Source organism: Capra hircus, chromosome 19, assembly GCF_001704415.2.
Source record: "Capra hircus breed San Clemente chromosome 19, ASM170441v1, whole genome shotgun sequence".
In the NCBI taxonomy this organism is placed as follows: Eukaryota; Metazoa; Chordata; class Mammalia; order Artiodactyla; family Bovidae; genus Capra; species Capra hircus.
Genome location: NC_030826.1, coordinates 14630146 through 14644942, shown reverse-complemented (window position 1 = coordinate 14644942; position 14797 = coordinate 14630146). Strand labels below are relative to the sequence as shown.

At 45.2% G+C, this 14797-nt stretch overlaps 1 protein-coding gene across 2 annotated transcripts in view; it reads right to left on the bottom strand.

Moving 5' to 3' along the window:
• RFFL (ring finger and FYVE like domain containing E3 ubiquitin protein ligase) overlaps window positions 1–7250 on the bottom strand; it is a 74194-nt gene extending 66944 nt beyond the window's left edge. For both annotated transcript variants that reach the window (XM_018064231.1, XM_018064233.1), the window contains exon 1: window positions 7027–7250. The gene's annotated coding sequence lies outside the window, so the exon portion shown is untranslated. The remainder of the gene's footprint in view (window positions 1–7026) is intronic.

The following is a 14797-nucleotide window of genomic DNA, read 5'->3' as shown; positions in this document are numbered from 1 at the left end:
CAGCTGCTGATCTGCAAAAATCATTCCCAAGGCAATTCCACCCCCTTCCTGAGGGACATTCTTGACTGAAGATTCCTCAAACTGGCTGAATAAAGCTGCGCCCACTCTCTCCAAAGCCCTGGAAAACATTCCACCCTCTTTCCCCAAATCAGAACACTCCTTTCATCCAGCATTTTCAAATAAAGGCTCACCCTCTAGTGGATCTTCTTCCACGCCTTGAAGATAATAATTCAGCATGATCAAGAGGGGGTGTAATTCACTGGCTACAGAACCACTGACTCAAGACCCAGGAAAAGGTTGGAAGACAACATAAGATGAGGTCTGGTTATTTCTCAAGCAGATATCTTAATCAGGAAGAAAGTTGTTTGTTTTTTTTTTAAGGGGGGAGGGGGAGGTGGAATTCACAGAAATTGCTGGAGGGAGAAGAAGCTTTCTTACTGCATAAAATATACTGATTCATATGCCTTATCAGGACTAAGACTGGAAAGATTTTTCAAAGTAAATGAATAGGGGAAAACAAGAAAAAGCCAGGATGGCAGAGGAGGCTGCTCCATTTCCTTAAGAAAAGCTTTTCTTCTAAGTCTTTTAACATAATCCAGCAGTTGCAAACAAACAATGGTGCTGATTACTAACTAATTACATTTAACCACTGGGGGTGGGGTCGGGGGCAGCAGAGCCTCCAGTAGGCCTAACTTCCTGTAAATTTCAGGATGACTAGGCAGTATTTCATCAAAGTGGATCAAGACAGTTAAAATGTTTCAGCAAATCAATCTGGCTCCAAGTAGTTCAAATGGGGTGGGCTTCCCCTACCCTGAGAACTGGCCTGGTGGAAACAAACGGTTGTCCTAGGAGACCCGACCATTGGATGCACGCTCAGTTGCTCAGCTCTGTTCCTCTCTTTGCGACCCTATGGACTGTAGCCTGCCAGGCTCCTCTGTCCATGACCACTCAGTCCACAACCCAGAGATAATAAAACCGTGTTCCTACATGCCGTTCTAGAAAAACCATGTGAAGGTCAAACTAGGAGATGTAGGCTTAATCTGTAGCACTAGAGAAGAGGCAGCTTTTAAAAGTCAAGTAACACCAGCTCAAAAAAATTCTGTAAAGTTCAAATTCAGCACATGCGTGCTGAAAGCGGCTGAGAGAGCCAAAAGATTTTGCTTATCTTTTTACAGGAGAGGACAATGGAGAAATTACCAGACCAACGTCATTTTCCCTTCAGAAAAAAAAAAAAAGTTAGCAGGCTTAACCGAGATAAAAACCTTCATAGGTCATAACTCCATGAAATCAGCAGCCGAGGGAGAATCTCTCCAAGAACGCTGTAGGAAATTAAGTGCGGATTAGCCTAATTAAATGTAAAGTCTCCTTGAGAGAGACTTCTGCTCCTGAAGACTACAGCCATCTCCGTGAAACGCATCACAGAAAAAAATTGTGAAGAGGATTTGCCAGGCATCACAGCCTTTTCACTTTCACATCAGGTCTGCACACGCTATGATCTAAAAAGAACAGAGTGGTGATTTGCGGAGAGAATTAAGTAATACAGCTTATCAGAGAAAACCACTCCATTCTCTAGTCTTCGCAAAAGTTCACATGCTCATGTAATATACTGTAACTGTAATATACTTAGGGGTTTCCAAAAATTACACACATTTCCTCAAAAGAGATATAGGAAAAAATAGAATCACGGGGTAAAGGCCAAACATTGTCTCTTCTGAATGCCTGAATAGCCAATTATGGGTCTTAATACATTAATTCTAAGAAAGAAAAAGAGACTATTACAGGAATGTTGAGTAAGACATCTTCAAAACTGTACCCTCGGGCCTAAGTCCGTTGGACTCACAGTAAAATCACCCCCTCAAAAAAGCAGTTTTATGCAAAATTTTGTATTTTAATTTCCCAGCTGCCAAGAGAAATATATAAGGAGCAGAAATTAAACTAATTATGTCAGCGGCACAGTGAACAAAACCTTAATTGTATTACACACAAGTTAGACACTGCCGGACAACACAAAGGCACCTAAGGGCAGAAGCTTCTTTAGAATATAAATGATTCCCAATCAATATGACAAAAATTTGTCTGTCTGGGCAATAAGCAGATTCACACGTGGAAAAATCCACCCAACATCCTAATTCAATATTAAAAAAATGAACGTAGAGTATAAGAAACAAATCTCCAAAATGGCTTAAAACCACTTGGTCATTGACATATGTTAGATCATTAATAGGTCCTTTAAGCCAATATTGTACTAATCAGCTTTTTTAACCTCCTGCCCACAAAAGATCCTATTCATCTAGCTGGGTGGACAGGTGTTAGCAACCAGCAATCTTTTTTAGCCTCAGAGTTCCAGTGGCCTGATCTGCGATTACTGTGGCCATAATTGGCAAGTCGAAAGGAAAGGCAGTTTAAAAAGGGGGAAAAGGGAGGAGAGAGGGAAAGACGGAAAAAAACAAAAAGGGAAGGGGGAGAGGAAGATGAGAAAAGAAAGGGCTGTCAGGTGCTATTTAAAGAACCCCCCTCCCCACCCAAGCCTGGGAGCCTGAGTTGAGCTCTCAGGCTACGGCCCAGACACTGGAGGCAGATTTTGGATAATGTCATGAATTCATTCCCGCAGTCATTCTGGATATATGCCTACACTCCACTCGTTCTAAGAAAAAAATTTTTTTCAAGTATCTGTGACTCATTCCTCTTTACCATATTCTCCCCTTCTTGAGTCCTCACTCTTTCATACGTTTTCTAAAAGAGCTGACCTAGTAGATATTCCTGGAAGGAGACGGGGGAAGGCTGGATTTCGAAAGATATCTGAATCTGAAGCCCACAGAACAAAAATCCTCTGAGAGGAGAACGTTCATTGAGCTCCATACAATGTACAAAGAAGAGATTTGCTCTCTCTTCATCCACTGATCAATGCCACCAGATATTATTTTCATCTGGTAGATGAAGAAAAGGAAGCCCACAGAGGTTGAGTGACGTGTCTAAAGCACCCGCGGGTTTGATCCCTGGGTTGGGAAGATCCCCTGGAGAAGGAAATAGCAACCCACTCTAGTATTCCTGCCTGGCAAATCCCATGGACGCAGGAGCCTGGTGGGCTGCAGTCCATGGGGTCACAAAGAGTCAGACACAATTTAGGAACTAAACAACAACGAAAGAAGCCCAGCCAGGAGGTGGAGGATCTGGGGCTCCAAGCCAGGTTTGTCTCTTTTCTAAACTGTTACATTTCCCCCAAATTTAATTCCCTAACATATTAAGTGCCCCATTCTGCTTTAACTCAGAGGGCTCTGGATTTCACCTTTTCTTCCTTCCATGAACTCGGCAAAGGACCTGTGACTAAATTTTATTGCCTATTAAGCATCCATCATATCCAATAAGCGCTTCAGTTAATGTAGAAATGAAACATCTGGCAAACTGGCTATATTTTAAAATCTTACATACAGAGGCTGACCAGGCAGCTCTCCTATGCAACACTGGTCAGAACTAGATTTGACTACCCGTTCAGTCCTCCAGTGGTTTCCACATTATCATTCATTTGTCCACTCAGGAAATACAGGAAGCTACTCTCACCAACCCTCCCTCATGACTCCTGACAGATAATACGGCAGACAGGGCCCCTCTGGAAAGTAATTTACATAAAAGTTATAAAAGCTCTTTGTTATCTGTCATGACTCAGAAATGGACTATTCTAGCAAATCAAACATCCTGAATAACATAATGACGCTTTTAAAGGGACTACCAATTTATAAAGACTTTCAAAGCGATGCAAAACTGGTTCCTAAACCCGGTTGCAGATCAGAATCACTCGGGGAGCTTTTTGTAAGTAGCTGTCCAGAGTGGCTTTTAAAATACAGATTCTCAAAAAAAAAAAAAACAAAAAAACAAAACAGATTCTCGGTCATCACTTATCCACTCAAAACAAAAACAAAAAAACACTTCAGGAGGTGGAGCTGGGAAATCTGTATTTTTAAAGAACCCCTCAGTGACAAAACTGCTTTGTAGCGAATCTTTCAAGGAGTGGCTGGCTTTGGGAACTCCTTGTAATAAAACTCATTTTTTAGTTAAAAAAGCTAAAGCTACACTGAATACAATGTGACCTTCTTTTGATGATTTGGGAGATCTTGGGTTTTCCCGTGCCTCTGGATCATCATTCACTAGTCACTGTACTGGCAAAACCAGAATAGAAGAAAAGGTTAAGAATAATCATACTGGTAAAAAGCTGGAAAAACCAGATTTTGTTTTCCTATTAGATTTTTAAAGAGCTGATTATCCCCAGAAGAAACTCAAGATTTTTATGCTTGCCTTGAAAAAGGAAAATGTTTAAAAACAGGTAGATTCTCTTAACCAACCGCTCCAATTCTGAACATTAATGGGCCCAAATGCATTAAACATGTGGAACAGTCACCCTGAACTAGAGAAAGCAGAGAAACTCCATGACAGTCTTAACAAAGATAAAGGAGGATAATGGGTTTAAGCTAAGAATGGCATCATGAGGATTAGATAAAACCACTGTCCTGACCACAGCAGATAAATCCTGGAAACTGGGAGAGCTAAAGTCTTTCAACACGTAAGGCCAATGATTCCAAACCATCTAGGACGGCTTTCATGTAAGATACAATAGGATACTCTATTAAGAGCCCAACAGGTTTTAGGGGTTTAAAACTCCAAGTAATATAAACTCACAAAACAAGAAAGGGACCATACCATCTCCCTACAGAAGGAATGAGAATTTGTGATTGCCTAGAAAAAGACTGTCCTTCAGAGTGCCAGAATCTTTCTTACAGAAACACAAGTCACACCTACCAATAATCAGTAACCAAACAAAAATAATAACCAGTAACCACTACCAAACAATAATGAGGAAGCTCACACCTCACGGCTTCAGCAACAGCAATTTAAACTATGCATTCTCCTTAAACTCTAAATTATAACTCAATTCTGTATTGCAGAGGTTATGAGATTTTAAGGTGCAGAGGTTAAATCTTTCCTCTCAAAACATAAACCTATAGCCAGTACAAGTTTCATACAAAAGTCTCTAATCTTTTAAAACAACAGCAGTATTTATTAAAGGTTCTAAGAATTAAAAATTGAGGTGGAATTAGTTTCCTTAACACTCCTTGGGTTTACGAGGGCGTTTTCAGAAAGTTCTAGGCACAACACATTTTGTGTACTAAACATCACAATGGACAGGTAATTAGGGAAGCAACTGTACCCTTTGTTATTGCTGCTGTTTGTCTTTTTTTAAATGTTGGTCACTGAAAATGGTTTTTCCACTGCTGTCTTAAGATAGTGCTAAGCAGAGTGGTATCAACTGGCTTAGTCATGATAAAATTTTGAAAACAAATTAATTTCTAATCTTTTTGAGAACAGCTCTCTTTTTGTGTATGCTATTTTCGCAATGGGTTAAATTAAGTCAATTTCAAAGATTTACAATCCCTGACCCCAAGGTAAACAGTCTGGATAACAGCTGTCTCCCTGATCAATATGGAAGTTTCTAGTGGGCTGATCTTCCTAAACAGACATTAAAATGTGTGTGTGTGTCCAAGATTACATGGAAACCTTCTTCATGCACAATCAAGTTATTACAGTTAGGCTTGCCACATCAAACTGTAATTGTCATACCCAATTTTCAAACTTAAGAAAATAACACCTCTAAACTGTAATTTATGACTTGTACTCTGAAGTCCGGAATTATCAGGAAATACGCTATAGAGTTTCAGAAATGCTTGCCATCATCTATTTCCTTGAATGTGAGGCAAAACAATCAAGAAAAAAGGATAAATAAGTCGTCAAACCTGAAATCCCCTGAACTAGCTCCCAACCCTAGAATTCCAAACAAACTCGGCCAGCACCGTGTCCCCTGCCTGCTTCCATTCCTAGAAAAATGTTCCCAGTCAGTGGACAACCTTGGCCACACTATCTTGAACCGTCACTGAGAAAACAACTACTCCCCATACAGTTGCAGCCAACAGGGGGTGACAGGTGTCTGCCCTCCAAACTATGTGTAAAACGGGATGGGTAAGAAACTTACTTTCTTAGAAGGCCACATAACACCTGGGGATGTTTGTTCCTTAATTTCTGGTGGCCTTTAGCCAGGGGGCAAAGTGACAGTTGTGGGTGAAGCCCTCTATCGGAGCTAACAGTAATTCTTCCCTGGGGTAGACGGGGAGGAGCATAGTGCACTCTTCCTTGATTACACAGGCAGTTTTTCCCCTAGAACAAATGACAGGCCAACAGAAAGGAAAAAGTATACTGTTGTTTCTATCTTCAGCCAGCCTGACATCAAGCTCTGAGCAGACAGAAGCCTGCGAGGCTGTGGCTCCCCGGGGCCAGCACTCTTCCTCATGTCTGGTCAAATGTCTCGTGGGCAACCCAGCTGCAGAGGCCCCACCGTTCCTCTCCGTCTTGGCCACTGGCGGCCTCATACAGGTTACCTCAGGGGAACAGAAGCCAACTTCCACCAGTGGCCCCTAGGTGGGGAGGGGGGCACGTGGGTGGGAGAAGCATATCCCCAAACTTCTCCATCGAGCCTCCGAACTCCAGCCTCCACCTTCTTCCGAGAAGCCCGCGGGGCTCCTGCCGTGGAAAGTAGGGTCAGGCTAGCTGCTGAACGCAGGCCGCCGCGCGCACCTGCCTCAGTTTCCTCGGCTTCAAAAGCCGCATCTTTCCCCCCAACCCCCACAAGTCAACTGAACCTCCGGATCGGGTAGGGCGTTTGGAAATATATGATAACACACGTCTCCCGTTAGTGCCCCCACAGGTGAAGTGCTTCCGTGAGGGGCACTTTTTAATGGGACAGGTGCGGGCTACCTTGAATGCGCAGACTTTTCAGCGACGGAGGGCTTCCCCTCATTCCCTGTGGGCAGCGAGCGTCTCAGGCCGCGCCCCGCACAGAGGAGGCGCCCCCGCCCCCACCCAGGACCACAGCCTGGCGAGACCCCGAGGCCGAGCAGCGCTCCCCGACGCCGGACTCCCCCAGAAGCCCAGCCTAGGCCGGGCGCCCCGCGGACGCCAGCGCGGGCGCCGCTGCCTCCTCACCTGTCGCGGCCGCCTGCCCGGCCCCGCACCTGGGAGGGGAAAGGGAGGGGAGGGGAGGGGCCGGATCCGGGCCGCGGGCGCCTCAGGCAGGGGCGCTGCGGGCTGCGCCGCGGCGGCGTCTCTGGGGCTGAGGGGCGCCGGGGGGCGGTCGCCACATCCTCGCGGGCGGCCCCAGGAAGTTGGCCCCCCCGCCGCCCCTCAGCCATCCCCAGCCGCCGGGGCCGGTCGCTCCCGCCCCTCGCGCAGGCCCCGCCCCTCGCGCAGGCCCCGCCCCCGGCGCGGCCCCGCCCCCTCGGGAGCGCGCCGCCGCCTCTCCTGCCGCGCCCGAGCCACCATAGAGAGGCGAGAGGCGCGGGGCAGACCAGAGGGCGGCCTCCGCGCGCGCGCGCGCCCCCTGGCGGAGCCCCGGCCCGCGGGCGGCCAACCCCGGCCCAGGAGCCTGAGCTCATGTGTGTGGCGACGCTACTCCGCTGTCGGGGCATCTGCTGCTTCCAAGTCGACGGGGGTCACCGCACTCTGCGCGGGGAGCTGAAGGGTCCAAACCGTGGTCCAGCTTCGAGAGCCTAAGCCCTGTAACATCTCAGAACTCGTTTCAAAAGAAAATTTTAAAAGTTGCCTCACTTCCATATCCCATTGTTCCTCACCACAACGGCTATCAGCAGGTGATGGCTCCCCCAAGGTACAATGAAAGAAACCCAGGCCCATTGAGGTTCACTATCTAATTCAAGGTCGCATGGTTGGGAGGTATTAGAAGCCAGATCTGAAGGACATCAAAACCCATGTTTGTCCCATGCACTCTATGGCCCCTCCCTCTCAAGCATTTCCCAGTCTAAGGGCGAAGAGTTAGCTAATTTCACCTTAAGAAAGTGAGGAAACTCCTCAGAGGGAGGCCCTGGTAGAATGAAGATGACTCTGTAGGGAGGAACCCACCCCAGCCGTTCATCATCAGCTGGGTACCTTTCAGCAGGTACTTAACATTTCTGAACTCTCCTTGCCTCATCCCTGAAGAAATTGGTACTGTTGGTGTGAGGCAGGTTGTTATGAGGATTAAATAAACCAATACATATATTCAGAAGTGCTTAGCAAACTATTAAGGGGGCTTCCCTGGTGGCTTGGTGGTAAAGAATTTTGCCTGCCAATGCAGGTTGGTGAGTTCCATTCTTGGGTCTGGAAGATCCCCTGGAGAAGGAAATGGCAGCCCACTCCAGTATTCTTGCCTGGATAATCCCGTGGACAGAGGAGACTGGTGGGCTACAGTCTGTGGGGTCGCAAAGCACAACTGAACAATTGAGCATACACACAGTAAACCATTAATACAAAGCACTAGAGTTGCACGGAGAATTGTTACCCAAGGTGGACTAATTTTCTTATGCCTAAGTTTCCTATGGAGACCTCTCAGGGTTGTCCTAAACAATTTGTATTTTAACATAAGTAATATCACAAAGAAAACTGGTGTAAGATGATATCATTTATACATGCAGATTCTGTCACTTTACAAGTATTATTTCCAGTTTTTAAAACCCAGCAAACTGAGTACTATTATTCCCACATTTTTTTTTCAATATTTGTTTATTTGGCCGCGACGGGTCTTAGTTGTGGCATGTAAACTCTAAATTGTGCAGCATGTGGGATCTAGTTTCTTGACCAAGGATCGAACCCCAGTTCCCTGTACTGAAAGTGAAGAGTCTTAGTCACTGGACCACCAGGGAAGTCCGTCAGTCAGTTCAGCTCAGTCGCTCAGTCGTATCCGACTCTGTGACCCCATGAACCGCAGCACGGCAGGCCTCCCTGTCCATCACCACCTCCCCGAGCTTACCCAAACCCATGTCCATCGAGTCGGTGATGCCATCTAACCATCTCATCCTCTGTTGTCCCCTTCTCCTCAATCTTTTCCAGCATCAGGGTCTTTTCGAACAAGTCTGCATCAGGTGGCCAAAGTACTGGAGTTTCAGCTTCAACATCAGTCCTTCCAATGAACACCTAGGACTGATCTCCTTTAAGATGGACTGGCTGGATCTCCTTGCAGTCCAAGGGACTCTCAAGAGTCTTCTCCAACACCACAATTCAAAAGCATCAATTCTTCGGCGCTCAGTCTTCTTTATAGTCCAACTCTCACATCCATACATGACCACTGGAAAAACCATAGCCTTGACTAGACGGATCTTTGTTGACAAAGTAATGTCTCTGCTTTTTAATATGCTGTCTAGGCTGGTCATAACTTTCCTTCCAAGGAGTAAGCATCTTTTAATTTCATGGCTGCAGTCACCATCTACAGCAATCTTGGAGCCCAGAAAAATAAAGTCAGCCACTGCTTCCACTGTTTCCTCATCTGTTTGCCGTGAAGTGATGGGACTGGATGCCATGATCTTAGTTGTCTGAATGTTGAGCTTTAAGCCAACTTTTTTACTTTCCTCTTTCACTTTCATCAAGAGGCTCTTTAGTTCCTCTTCACTTTCTGCCATAAGGGTGTTGTCATCTGCATGTTTGAGGTTATTGATATTTCTACCAGCAATCTTGATTCCAGCTTGTGCTTCCTCCAGCCCAGCTCAGTCTTAGTCAGCGTTTCTCCTGATATACTCTGCATATAATTTAAATAAGCAGGGTGACAATATACAGCCTTGACGTACTCCTTTTCCTAGTTGGAACCAGTCTGTTGTTCCATGTCCAGTTCTAACTGTTGCTTCCTGACCTGAATACAGATTTCTCAAGAGGCAGGTCAGGTGGTCTGGTATCCCCATCTCTCTCAGAATTTTCCAGTTTGTTGTGATCCACACAGTCAAAGGCTTTGGCATAGTCAATAAAGCAGAGATAGATGTTTTCTTGGAACTCTCTTGCTTTTTTGATGATCCAGCAGATGTTGGCAATTTGACCTCTGCTTCCTCCACCTTTTCTAAAATCAGCTTGAACATCTGGAATTTCATGGTTCACGAATTGCTGAAGCCTGGCTTGGAGAATTTTAAGCATTACTTTACTAGAGTGTGAAATGAAGTGAAGTTGCTCAGTCGTGTCTGATTCTTTGCGACCCCATGGACTGTAGCCTACCAGGCTCCTCAGTCCACGGAATTTTACATGTGAGATGAATGCAGTTGTGCGGTAGTTTGAGCATTCTTTGGCATTGCCTTTCTTTGGGATTGGAATGAAAACTGATCTTTTCCAGTCCTGTGGCCACTGCTGAGTTTTCCAAATTTGCTGGCATATTGAGTGCAGCACTTTCATAGCATCATCTTTCAGGATTTGAAATAGCTCAACTGGAATCCCATCACCTCCACTAGCTTTGTTCGTAATGATGCTTCCTAAGGTCCACTTGACTTCACATTCCAGGATGTCTGGCTCTAGGTGAGTGATCACACCATTATGATTATCTGAGTCCTGAAGATCTTTTTTATACAGTTCTTCTGTGTATTCTTGCCACCTCTTCTTAATATCTTCTGCTTCTGTTAGGTCCCTATCATTTCTGTCCTTTATTGAGCCCATCTTTGCATGAAATGTTTACTTGGTATCTCTAATTTTCTTGAAGAGATCTCTAGTCTTTCCCATTCTGTTGTTTTCCCCTATTTCTTTGCATTGATCACTGAGGAAGGCTTTCTCATCTCTCCTTGCTATTCTTTGGAACTCTGCATTCAAATGGGTATATCTTTCCTTTTCTCCTTTGCTTTTCACTTCCCTTCTTTTCACAACTATTTGTAAGGCATCCTCAGACAGCCATTTTGCTTTTTTGCATTTCTTTTTCTTGGGGATGGTCTTGATTCCTGTCTCCTGTACAATGTCACGAACCTATTCCCATGTTATTAATGAAGATCTTCCTTTTAAGAAATTTACCCAAAGCCACACAGTTAGGAAAAGGCCAAACTGGAATTTGAAACCAGGTCTTTCCACCACCAGGAACATATGGACAGACCGGCCTGCCAGCGGCCGCCAGCACCTGAATTAACTGTGCCCATCTTTTTCCTGCCTGGCTATTTTGCTCACTTTCCCTGATGCACTGCCTTGTTGCCTCTGCTTCTCCCCAGGGGTTTAGCTTCCCCCCGCAAAGGCATTTATTGTCTCCTCTTTCCCCTTCTCTGACTCCTTTTCTCTTTAGATGGCATCCTCTCTTATTTCTGAAAGGGCTTTGTGACCCATGATTAAGGCACATCTATTCCCCACCCAAACTCTCCTTCTCTTGATGTTAATTATTATCATAGAAAGTTAATAGGTCCAGAACAAGGATGGGGTGAGACCCAGAGATGTCTTTTTGTAAGCTTAGTTTTTAAGCTTAAGTGCACAGTTTCGAAAGGGAGTGCACTTAAGCCACTGATGGGCCTGATAATTGGAGTCAGAACTCATGACATCCTATGGAAATCATTTTTTTCTGGGCCCTCTGGTCTGTATTACAGCTAAATCATTGAAATGCTGCTAACTAATATGCGTGTCGCTAAAGCAAGGAGAGGCTCAGAGCTGCATTTACCCACACACCTCCTTTCTCCACCTTTCATATTATCACCATCATTATTTTTCATCTTTATCGTGCCCTTCCACAGAGGTACTCCATAATGTACCCGTTGTGCAAGTAATCTGAAATCCTTTTCAGCAAGCAATAGTATTTAGTAGTAATAAAACACTAATTTGTCTACCAAGTGACATATTTATAGGAGCTGTTTACTTTGACGTATTTTTATTATTTCTACTCATTTGCTAAGTACTTTCCGATACATATTTATGAAGCACGTACCTTTCCCCAAACGGCAATGAAAAAATAAATCATATTATTTCTTGTATTAGTAGCAGAGTGGCTTGTAAGTCCTAGAGCCCTGATTTTTGTTATGTTTGGCAAGAGCTGAAAGAATTAATGGTGATTGAGCACCTACTATGTGCCAGACTCTGCAGCAAGCACTTTACATAAATTATCTGTTTCATTTCCTAAGACATTTACTTTACCAGTGAGGAAAATGTAATTCCTCTGCAACATATATTTTACCAATGAGACAGAGACATTACCTTTTCGAGGTAATTTAGCCAGGAAGAGTCCAGCAGGGTTTTGAACCTAGATTTTCTCCTGACTCCAAAATCCCAGTGGAGAAGGACATGGCAACCCACTCCAGGATTCTTGCTTGAAAAATCCCATGGACAGAGGAGCCTGGTGGGCTATAGTCCATGGAATCACAAGAGTCAGACACAACTTAGTGACTAACCTACCAAATCCCAAATCATCATTCCATTTCATCAGCCCCCTCTCAACTTCTCTTAACCAATAAGTTGCATAAAATATAAAGTATTGCTTTCTGAGAGAGGCTATGTAGGTTATCCCAGAATGGAACACTAAAGTCTATCAGTCGATAGACACAGGATGCTAACTCCAGTTTTTCTACTGGAAATTATCCTCTGGCTGAATTCAATTCAGTTCAGTTCAGTTCAGCAGCTCAGTCGTGTCCGACTCTTTGCAACCCCATGAATTGCAGCACACCAGGCCTCCCTGTCCATCACCAACTCCCGGAGTTCACTCAGACTCACGTCCATCGAGTCAGTCCCTAAGAAATCAATGGTAGGGTGTTTGCCAAAATGAAGGGCTGATACAAGAGTTCAACTCAGGACTTCCTTGGTGGTCCAGTGGTTAAAAATCCACCTGCCAACACAGGGGACATGGGCTTGATCCCTGGTCCGGGAAGATCCCACATGCCACGGGGCAACTAAGCCCGTGTGCCACAACTACTGAGCCCACCCTCTAGAGCCCACACGCCACGTGAGAGGCCACCACAACGAGAAACCTGCTCACCACAGCTAGAAACTAGCACCTGCTCGTGGCAACTAGAGAAACCCATATACAGCAATGAAGACCCAGTACAGCCAAAAATTAAATAAATCAGTGTTTTCAGGGGACAGTGCAAATGTGGGGCCCTTATTCAGATAGTAATAAGAATTTCTGAATGGCAACAGAAAAGCATTTTTTAAATTAATCTTTATTGGAGTATAATTGCTTTCCCTGGAGCAGGGCTTGGCAACCCACTCCAGTATTCTTGCCTGGAGAATCCCATGGACAGAGGAGCCTGGAGGGATACAGTCCATGGGGTTGCAAAGAGTCAGACACAACTGAAGCCACTTAGCACGCACGCATAGCTGCTTTACAATGTTGTGTTTCTACTGATAAGTTTCTACTGTATAGCAAAGTGAAGAGCTATACGTATATATATATCCTCTCCTTTTGGGATTTCCTTCCCATTGAGGTCACCAGAGAGAATTGGGTCATGTTCCCTCTGCTATACAGGAGGTTCTCATTAGTTATCTATTTATACACAGTATCAATAGTGTATATACGTCAATTCCAATCTCCCAATTCCTCCTAGCCCCTTTTTCCCCCTTCGATATCCATACATCTGTCTCTGCTTGACAAATATCACCTATACCATTTTTCTAGATTCCAAATGTGTTAATATACAATATCTGTTTTTCTGATTTACTTCACTCCATATGACAGTCTCTAGGTCCATCCATGTCTCTGCAAATGATCCAACTTTGTTCCTTTTTGTGGCAGAGTAATATTCCATTGTATCTATGTACCACGTCTTCTTAAGCAATTCCTCTGTTGATGGACAGCAGAGCTTTAAACTAAGCTCAGGGCTCTGTGCAGCTGCACTGGTCACACTACCTTGAAGCCGGCCTTGCCTAGACAAGGAAGCCAGTTTCTCCCAGGTATCCTAAGCCTTTCAAGGAATATGCAACTGAGGGCCTATGATATGCCTGGGAAAGTATCTGGCGTTTTACATAAGCTATATGACCCTAAAGCAATTCTATGCAATAGGCATTATTTTCCCCTATTTCCCAGTGGATGAAACTAAAGGCTTAAAGAGGCTGATCGATCCGATGGCATACAGTAAGTGTCACAGCTAAGACCAAGTTAGAGGAGATGTAAATCTTGTTCCTTGACTTTGTATCCTTTTCACCATATACCTATTGTCTTCCTGCAAACCCCGGCTTATGTTGAGACTCACACCCAGAAACTAGGGAAGCAGGGAAGAGCTAGGATTCAAAGGCTACTCAAGGAGTCAAGTCTGTGCAGCAGGTCAAGTGCACTTGTTCAGCCCTGAGATGCACTGAATAAGATGTGGACAGGACTTCCCTGGTGGTCCTATGGTCACAGCTCTGCTCTCCCAATGCAGGGGGCCTGGCCTTGACCCCTGGTCAGGGAACTAGATCCCACATGCCACGACTAAGGCCCAGGGCTAGCTGCGAGGGGCAAAGTCCTGCTGGAATGTCACGGGCTAGTCTGGAGCAACAGTGAACGGTGCTCCTCCTCGTGGCCAGAAAGGCTGCCTGGGGGAGGCTCTCTGGCTGGAGTAAGTCCCTACTGAGGGCGGAACTGTACCAATTGAAAACTAAAGGCAACGCGGACACTGAATCCTGGCCAAGGAATCGAGAGTCCTAGGTTCCAGCCCCTGTTCTGCCGCTGGGACTGTCATTTCTGCTCTTGGACCTCACTTTCTTTCTCGGCTAAATGACAAGATGGGGCGTATGGTCTTTATTTATTTGGCTGCCTCATGTCTTAGATGCAGCATGTGGGATCCTAGTTCCTCGACCAGGGCTCGAACCTGTGTCCCTTCCATTGGAAGACTGATTCTCAACCAGCACCCCACCAGGGAAATCCCAGGGCATGTGATCTTTACAGGCCTCTCAAATCTACAATTCTAGGGTACTGAGTCAGGGACAAAGCACCTGACGCCACATTCAGGAAACATGCAGATGTGCCCAGGGCAGAGACGGCAACCAGGCTCCACCCTGAACATCAATTTCAACTGAC